Consider the following 10165-nt stretch of genomic DNA (forward strand, 5'->3'; position numbering starts at 1 on the left):
AAACAAACAAACAAAAATAAACAAAACACAAGAAGGAAAAGAAATGAGACAAACTAAAGGCTCTTCCAGGTAAGACCACCTGGTTTAGAGGGAAAACTCCAGGCCATGAGAAAGACACTATTGCTTAATTATCCAGGGAATAGCGTTCTCTAGGAAAAGCAACTCAAAATGTGTCCAGGAAAAGCGGACCCTTGGCTGAAGACGTGTGTGGCAGCTCTCGGTTGGGGCTGGATGCAGCTCCTGGGCTCTCCGACTCATCTTGGGGAGCAGGGGGAATGTGATGTGCACACTGCCTTGTCGTTAATTAATTTCTCAAGGGCTGCGGTAATCAGGATGCTCATTAATGTGTTTCAGCCTGCCTTTCATTTAGAGAATGAGTAGCAAATGTAAATGCCGTCTACTTAGAAACCTTAAAAACCATTCAGGGCTGTAGTAGGAGAGGAGACACCCTGGTATGTCTCTAAGGAAAAGAAAAAAAACCACACGAGGGTTTCTTTAATCACATGAAAGACGAGCAATTCTAACTCGACAGCAACAGAGGCTCCCTGTGGCTTTTCAAATATTATCATTTGGAACTGGCTGTCCCTCTGCTCTTGGGCGATGTTTGAAGATGCCATGCTCCATCCATATTTATATTCCTCCCAGCAGGAAGCCCGATCCTGACAGGCAGGTTCGGGGTGGCGAGGGGCGGTCTGGGGGCATCCAGGGCTTGGTAGGGCCACTCCAAAGGGACCGCTCTGAGCTCGTGGGAATGGGCAGCCAAAAAGGCTTCGAGAGGAAGCCGGGCCCCCAAAGGCTCCCCCTACCGGAGGCCTGGCTGCTGGGCCAGGTTGGGGACACAGGCTGGTGATTTCTCTAATTCTTCAAGGCCAACCTCAGGATTACATGTACTCTTCCTCGCTCTGATCTTGACCTCCTCTGAGGAGGTGCTTGAAACCGCACCAATTCCCTCTTCTCTATGAAGTCAGTACATTTCAGAGGACCCTTTTGTAGACCTGGACCCCTTCTTCCCCAGCTAGTCCTGTTACATGACTATAGAAAGGGCTTAGAACAATGCCTCGCTGACAGTAAAGCCCTCTACAAGTGTTTATTCTTCTTCTTGTGCTATCGGTGGCCACTGGCAGAGAGTGGCCACAGGATTTGAGGCCTCTGTCCCTCCAGTTTTCCACACTGGGCTTCCTGACCATAACTGCCACGCAAGTCATCACATAACCAGTCATAGCATCTTGGACTGTGACTCAAACTTCCGTCCTTCCTAGTACCCATCCTCATCTTTGATCCCCTTAGGTCAGTAACACCTACTCTCCTTTTTACCCTCCCCCACTGCAAGGGGCAGGGGCTGGGCTGAGGTCTACACCCTCCCCTCTAGAGTAGGACATGCCTCCAGTGGAGATGATGAGCAGCCCACAGGAAGCAGAGATTCCCCCGCACAGAAAAGGAATGTCAAGGAATCTGCGCACATTTTTCCTCCCCAGGGAAAACAATCATTCAGTCACTTAACACATGCACTGCCCCATTTTCCCCTACCCTCCCGATGACTTTGAATATAAGACTCTCACATACGTCCCCACTAGCCTTTCCTCTTAAGTTCAAACATCTATTGAGCACCTACTATGCACCAAGCTCGATGACAAGTGCTAGGGATACAACATGGATGAGTCTCTACCCTTAAGGAACGTACAGTCTAGGGATTAAGCCACACCCAGCAACACAACACCAATAAATGAGAGCACAGAGGAGACTATGTCACCCAACCTAGGCTCCCTGGAGGGGATGCAATGTAGGCTTGGTCATCAAGGACACATAGCAGGGCCCAGGCAATGGGCAGTGGGTGGGCATTCCAGACACGGGCAGGGGACATCATGGCATCTGCCAACAAGGTGAGCACAGTCCGTGACCCACAGTAGGTGCTCTGCCTGCCCACTGAGCTGGCTGATGGCAAGGTGGCAAAAGCCAATGGATGCTGCCGGAGCGTGAACTCTGTGCCGCACTGGAAGATGGCGCTGAAGAGGGGCTAAAGCCCTGAATCTGAGCAGGGCCTTGAGTGCCAGGTCCTTATCTGGACCTTATCCTACAAGAGTTTGAAGCAAAGGGGTGACGTGGTTGGTATTACATCTTATTCACGCAGTAGTCCGTTACCCCAGAGGAAGTCCCCTGAGAACGCTGAAGAGTGAAGCTGTAAAAGATCACAATTTTAGGGCTTCCCTGATGGCGCAGTGGTTGAGAGTCTGCCTGCTGATGCAGGGGACACAGGTTCGTGCCCCGGTCCGGGAAGATCCCACATGCCGCGGAGCGGCTGGGCCCGTGAGCCATGGCCGCTGAGCCAGCGCGTCTGGAGCCTGTGCTCTGCAACGGGAGAGGCCACAACAGTGAGAGGCCCGCGTACCGCAAAAAAAAAAAAAAAAAAAAAAAAAAGATCACAGTTTTATACTCTGGTATCATAAGGAGCTGTTCCCCAGCCATGTGAGAACTAAGTTGCTCCTTTGTTAAACAATTTGATAGCTGGATATCTAATCTTGAGATGCTTGGTTGAAAGTTCATAGGTTGAAACTTTCAATCTCTACCTTAGTTCCTAATCTGTAAATAGAACATTTGAATTGTATTGAAAGGCTTTCTCCTCCACAAAGCTGTCCTATTAACCAAGGTTTGTTCCTGCCTCCTGCCCTTAACTCCTACGACGCAGTGTCACGGGCCTATTTGTACACTTATGGGTCTATATCACAATATTACAGCCTGGACCTGGATCAGCTTCTCAGATGTAACATGTGACAGCATAAAGAATTTTTGTTCCAGGCTTTGACACAAATCGGGCCAAGGCTGAAATTCAAAGGAGTGGTGTTTACTGCAGTATCTAGTTTTAAACCTGAATCGTGCCTCACTCTTTAAGATTTTTGTTACATTTTAGTGATTTTTCTGAAGATTAAATAAAATAATGGTAAGGGGCTTAGAAATGTTCTATCTATAGCAAGCCCTCAAGAATGTTGCCTCTGTTCATTATTATTCACACAGACAGTTCTGCTGAAGATTCAAGTCATTTGTCCACCTCTGGGGGTTGAGAGAAATTTATCAACTGTGAGAAATGAGTTTGGCTTTTTTTTTTAATGTTGATGACTCTGGCCTCATTTAACTATTGCATTGTTCTTTAATGTTTTGTATTTATGTCTTGGGCCCCTGATTAGACTATAAGGAGTTTGAGGGCAGAGATCTTGTTGGGCTTCTGTTTTTATATCCCTCACAGCACTCAGTACCATTCCTGGCACATAATAGATGTTCAATAAATACATGTACATGGACTAGCTACATACAGGGCTCTATAAGTGAATATTAGAGTGTTCATCACCACAAGTCATTATCTGCTCCACAGTCCTTTTCTTTGCCATTACTTCTCAGCTCAGAAAAGATGATCAAGACAAGGGTCCTGGGGTAAAGAACCCCAAATATTATAAACCATGCCAGCTGCCTGGTTTGCACACCATGACTCATCTCTGGGTCTCTTTCTCACACTGTACACTGGCCCAGCAGAATTGATGACCTTCTCTGCCCTCCAGGCTCCAGGGAACCAGAGGTAGCACCAGCTCCCCAGGCTGTTTCTTGTGCTAAGATGCAAATGGTTTCTTCAGAGTTCAAGAGCCAGGAGACGCGGCCCCCTCCCTAGGTCACCCACAGCAAGTTGGGACAAATTGGGTTGGCTCCATCTTCCCTTTCAAATAATAGACCATTCAGTCTTCGGGAGAGAAATGACTCAGCCACCCCAGGGCCATTCTGGCGGCTCATACAGCTGCCAGCTGGGCAGCCCATTTCAAACAACCAATTAGTATGAGCACCACAAGTTGATCGGAGCAAATCCAGGCACCTCTCCCTGCAAAAACTAGAAGGGCACCCACATCTGCATGGAAAAATGAAGCTGTTTCACCTTCCATGGCATTGTTCCACTCCAAGGAACAAGCTTTATTTCTCTCAAAACTTGGCTTTCCTTGACCTGCCAGATGAAAAATGATATGAAGTTACTGAAATCATCTGCTAAGGGAAATGAATCCAAGCTCAGTGCAAGACGTCTGCTGCTTTTTTCAAAGCACATCTGTCAGCCTGTCTTATAAGCAAAATAGAATGTCACCACCAGGTAAAGACAGTAATTATTTCAGTTAGCAATTGTATTAGATGTAGAAGGTAACAAGGAAAAAAGATGCTGGACCCAGCCCAACCATTCACTACCTATGCTTCTCTTTCCTGTTCTGGCTAAGGTAGCAAATAAACACAGAGTGAATTCAGCGGTGGGATGATAGAGGCTTTCCCTGCTAGTGGAGCGAATCACCATTCATCCTTCACTGCCTGATGAAGAAGCAACACAACACTGGAGACCACACAGACATGAGATGCCAATAGTGCTTGGTCTACCCGTAGTCCAATACTGTCCTTGGTACCCAGTGACCCTTGCAGAAAATGAAAAACTATAAGGTTGTATGGTAGTTAGTGAAACAATAATTTTAAAGATATTTTCAGCTATATTGCTAAATGAAATAAGGAATTCCCTTATTGGATAGCTGGATATCTCATCTTGAGATACTTGGTCTAGAGTATTTTTATTCCACATCTCCTTAGACCATTCTTTGGATTTTAAGTGTACGTATTGTTGGAATGGGAGGAAAGAAAAGAGAGGGGGCAGGAGACAGAGCAAGGGCCACCTTATTCTGGAAAGACTGACTAAATTGGGTTAATATGGCAGAAAAGACTGAGCCAGCTGATAATCTTTTTGCAAATGTAGCACATTTGAAGTTTCTGCTTTGATTCGTGCCTCTCTGTGTTATCTGAACAGTCTATCACTAAAGCAAAAACTGACAGTATTTCAAGGAGTAATTGACAAATCCATGATCAGAGTGGGAGATTTAACACTTTTTCCTTAGTAATTGATAGATCAAACAGCCAAAAACATTCAGTCAAGTTAAAAAGATTTTGAACAACATGATTAACAAGTTTGATGTAAAGAACTTATACAAAGCACTGCACTCAACCACTGGTAAGTATATATTCTTTCCAAATCACACATTACATTTACGAAAACTGATGTTGAATTAAGGCTTAAAGCAAATATCAAATCTCAAAAAAGTTTAAAGAATCAGTATTATAAGACCGTACCGGGGCTTCCCTGGTGGCGCAGTGGTTGAGAGTCCGCCTGCCCATACGGGGGACACGGGTTCGTGCTCCGGTCCGGGAAGATCCCACATGCCGCGGAGCGGCTGGGCCCGTGAGCCATGGCCACTGAGCCTGCGTGTCTGGAGCCTGTGCTCCGCAACGGGAGAGGCCACAACAGTGAGAGGCCCGCGTACCACAAAAAAAAAAAAAAAAAAAAAAAAAAGACTGTACCATCATTAAGTTAGAAAGCAGAAAAAAATTACAACTTAAAACCTCCATACATTTAGACACTTAAAAGCACATCACTTAAAGATCCAGAGACAGAAAGCAGATTGTGGTTGCCGGGCCTGAGAGGAGAGAGGAATGGGGAGTGGCTGCTTAATGGGGATAGGGTTTTCTTTGGGGTAATGAAAATGTGTTGGAACTCGAGAGAGCTAGTGGTTGCACAACATTGTGAATGTACCGAATTGTACACTTCAATATGGCTAACGTGTTATGTGAATTCCCACCTCAGTAAAGAAGTGCTCGTTATCTCTGTTTAAATCCTAATCTGTGGAAACATGGGTGTGTACCGTTTCTGAAACTTTTTCAAGCTATTATGTGTGCGCTTTTCTGTGCTATATGAATATATGTTTACACCTTCTATATTATGCTTCAAGAAGGAGTTTTAAAAAAGCAAAAACACATTATTTACTAACTTGGGGGTCAACATGAAATCAAAAAGTGTAAAGAGCAAGAATCACATGACACTGCACTCAGAATTTACGGTATGCAGTGAATTCACTCAGATCACTGAAAAGCGGCCATGACAGAGGACGATGATGAGTTCTCCAAAGTACACATGAAAGAAAACAGCTTTAAGTGTTTATTTGGTAAAAGAAGAATGGCTTAAAATTAATAAGCGAAGCATCAACCATGAGAAGGGAGAAACAAAACAACAGAATATTCCCAAAGAAAGTAAAAAGAAGGAAACAATCTTAAACGAAAGAAACAGATAATAGATAGAATTAAGATGATCAACAAAGCCAAAGACTGGCTCTTTGAAGAGATTAACCCCTGGAAAGACTGACCAAGGAAATTTTAAAAATATAGAGAGAGGAGGTACAACTAATATTAGGAATGAAAAAGGAGAACACACAAAGATCAAAAGGATAATAGAAATATAAGATAGAAAACCTTATGCCAGTAAGTTGGAAAATGTGCATTTCAAATGGAAAAAATCCTAGAAAAATATAACTTACCAAAGTTGACGAAATAAGAACTAGAAGGCATAATCACTAGTAAAAAATCTTCCCACAAAAGAAATCTTAGGTTTCCAGAGTTCTATTTGTGAGTTCTAGGAGACGTATTAATTACAGTCTCAGAATACGACCAGTATGTTAAATATGCAGGATGCACGGGATGTAATTGAGAAAGTGATCATATTGTTGCCTCCTACTGTCCCTTTAAATCTTCTCGCCCTGCCATTGGATGAAAACTCAGACTTTTGTGGTTATTATTGAATAGTAGAAATGCTTATATTTACTTTTAGACATAACCTGAATCAAATTAGTAACTTAAAATGCCCAGTACAATATAATAAGCTAGACTTTCAATTAAAAAGTTAAGACTTCATTCTTTTCCCCGAGCTAGGGGCTGTGGCTGGCTGACCACCTATCTGGGGGGCAGAAGATAGAGTCAGAGTCTTCTCTTTCTCTCTTCCACCTTCTCAATCATCCCTCCCTCATCAGTCAGGGTCCAATCAAGGAGACAAAAAACATACCAGTTATTTGAGAAAGAAGTTAATATAAAGAGTTATTAACTAAATGTAAAGTTACTAACCAGGCAACTAAAGAGACAAGAAGAGAATTCTAAGGTATCATAAACGTAGCAATTTCAAGAAGCAGCTACCATCTCCAGGGCTGAAGGAATAAAAGGATGAGGTTAATATTCTTACGGCTTCAAAGCCTAGACAAGGGGCCCTGCAGAGCTGAAACACTGGCTCCTGAGGAGGAAGTGATGCTTGGCTGGTGCTGGTGTCTCTGAGCTCAGAGGAAGGAGCCCATGAGGTCAGAACCCAGACTCCGAAGAGGAGGTGGCCAAGACGCAGTCATGTTTCAGAGTGAAGGAGTGGATACGACGAGTCTGGTCCTGCAAGTTTTGTAGAAAGTGCAGACAGGATTGGCTGGCGCTATGGAAGGAACTGCCACTGCAGGGGTGAAGAAGTGGTGCTGGAGCGACACTCACAAGGACCACAAGCCGACAGAAGTCCACAGGAGAGAAGCAGGGAGGGCACATCTCTTCTGTTCCTCCAGCCTTCCAGTCTCCCTCTAACACCCCGATTGGCAGAATCCAACAGGGAACAAACTGGTAAAGCACAGGTGTGGTTTGCAGGGCTGCAGCCCCAGCATCACAGAGCAGAGGATGAAAGGGTGGGCTTGGAGCTGAAGGAGAATAACTTAAGAACTGACACCCTCCACCCGCCACCCCCCACTGCACCGCCCATTCACTCAGCATTGTTTCTGATCCTGTCCAGTTTTGGAAGATGGAGAGGGAAGGGGAAGAGAAAGTCTTTACTGAACTGGTACTGTTATTAGAGTGTTCTGCTCCCTCTGGACCTGCTGGGTATTCGAAGCTGGTTCTTTCTCTCATGGAGCGCTTTCCTGTGAACTGTGGAGAACCTATTTTCTTACCACACCACTGCTGATTTCGTTTGATCTGAACGAATGCATTGCATTCTAGAAGTTGCTTATTAACACCCATTTAATGCCCCAAACCTCCCTACCCCAGCATCCACCTCCAGCTTCCCCTGTAATGAAACCTGTTCACCTTCCAGCTGACCTGGCTCTATTTGAAACAATCTGGGAGGACCCCGTGCCAGCTCTTTTGTGCATACCTGGCTGTATATGAGCCAAGGAAAGACTCATGCATTCTTTGCCCAGGCAAATTTGGGGAATGCAAGCTGATTCAAGCCCAGCAGCACCTTTCTTTCACTCTAGCCAGCTCTGATCTTGCCTTCCGTGTTCTAGGTAGGAGCCAGACCCAAGTCCACTGGACCTGCCTAGCTGCAGAGGACTCATATGGAGTTCTCCAAGGGGAACTATTGAATCCCTTCTCAATTGGCTCAATTCATACCAGTAACACTTTCCAAAGGAAAAAATTGAAAAATCTTACAGAGACATCTCCATCAAACTCCACTCTCTCAAGTCATTTACATGCTTCAGAGGATGAGGGGTTGATGTCAAGGAACTAATTCCCGGCTATTTCTTTTGAAAAGGCTCTCCTGGCCTATCATCTCACTTTGGAAGTTTATATCTTTTGAATCTTGGTGCTTCAATTGAAACTTAGTTGAGCATCCTCTTGCACCAATCTTAAATTCTTCCAATCCATCCTGTGAGATTGCTATAACATTGATCCTAAAATCAAATAAAATATGACTGGAAAGAAAACTTTATAAGTCACTCTTACTCCTAACCAAAGTTGCAAAAGCAAACTATTCTAACAAACTATTATCAACCAAATCCAGAAGAATATGAAAGACACTCCATCATACTAAGCTGGGTTTATACCAGAAATGCAAAATTGGGTTAACATCATAAAAATAACGTAATTCATTATATTAACACATTAGAGAAGGAAAACCATTTGATCATCTCAAAAGATGCAGAAAAAGCATTTGAGAAGAAGCAACCTAATTTGTGATAGAAACCCTGAAAATTATAAGTAAGAAGGTTACTTCTTTTTTTTTTTTTTGCGGTACGCGGGCCTCTCACTGTTGCGGCCTCCCCCATTGCGGAGCACAGGCTCCGGACGTGCAGGCTCAGCGGCCATGGCTCACGAGCCCAGCCGCTCCCCGGCATGTGGGATCTTCCCGGACCGGGGCACGAACCCGTGTCCCCTGCATCGGCAGGTGGACTCTCAACCACTGTGCCACCAGGGAAGCCCAAGAAGGTTAGTTCTTAATTAAAACAAAAGACATGGAAAATATCATTCTTCATGGTAAAATTTATAAGCATTCCCTTTAAAACCAGGAAGAAGCTGAAGATGCTATCATTCTATTCAACATTATTCTCATGATTCATTAGTAAAATTTAAAAGGGAAAATAAATAAAAGGTATTCAAATTGCAAAGAAGAAATAAAATAATCATTATAAGACTGTACCATCATTAAGCAGATTCTATTACTGCCTATAGAGAATATCCAAAAGAATCTATTGTCTAGTTATTAGGATTAAGAACGGAATTTAGCAAAGTGGCTGAGTAAACAAAAACCAATTGCCTTTCCATACAGCAGCCATAAAAATTACAGTGATATAACTTTTAAAAGATAACATTACAGGAACTTCCTTGGTGGCACAGTGGTTAAGAATCTGCCTGCCAATGCAGGGGACCTGGGTTCTATCCCTGGTCCAGAAGCTCCCACATGCCGGAGCAACTAAGCCTGTGCGCTACGACTACCGAGGCTGCACTCCAGAGCTTGCGAGCCACAACTACTGAGCCCACGCACCACACCTACTGAAGCCCGTGTGCCCTAGAGCTCACGCTCCACAACAAGAGTAGCCACTGCAATGAGAAGCCCGTGCACCGCAATGAAGAGTAGCCCCCACTCACTGCAACTAGAGAATGCCTGTGCACAGCAATGAAGACCCAGGGCAGCCAAAGTAAAAAAGAAAGATACCATTACAATAGAAATAAAACTATATAGACAAGACCTTTATGAAGAAAAAATTTATTGAAAAACATTAAAGAAGACCTAAACTGATAAAGAGATATACCATGTCCATAGGTAGGAAAACTCAATATCATAAATATGTCAACTCTCTCCAAATTCAATGCAATTCCAACCAATAGCTCAATAGTTTATTACAGACATTATTAATCTGATTCTAAATTTTACACAGAAGAGCTAAGGCTCACAAACAGTCAAGATACTTTTGAGGAATAAGAACAAGGGTGTGTGTGTGATGGAATGGGGATGAGGGTTACCCTGGCAAATGTCAATAGCAAGATTCATACATCTATGTACATCAGGCAGTGTGGTATTGGAACATGGATA

This window comes from Delphinus delphis, chromosome 1, assembly GCF_949987515.2.
Source record: "Delphinus delphis chromosome 1, mDelDel1.2, whole genome shotgun sequence".
Lineage (NCBI taxonomy): Eukaryota > Metazoa > Chordata > Mammalia > Artiodactyla > Delphinidae > Delphinus > Delphinus delphis.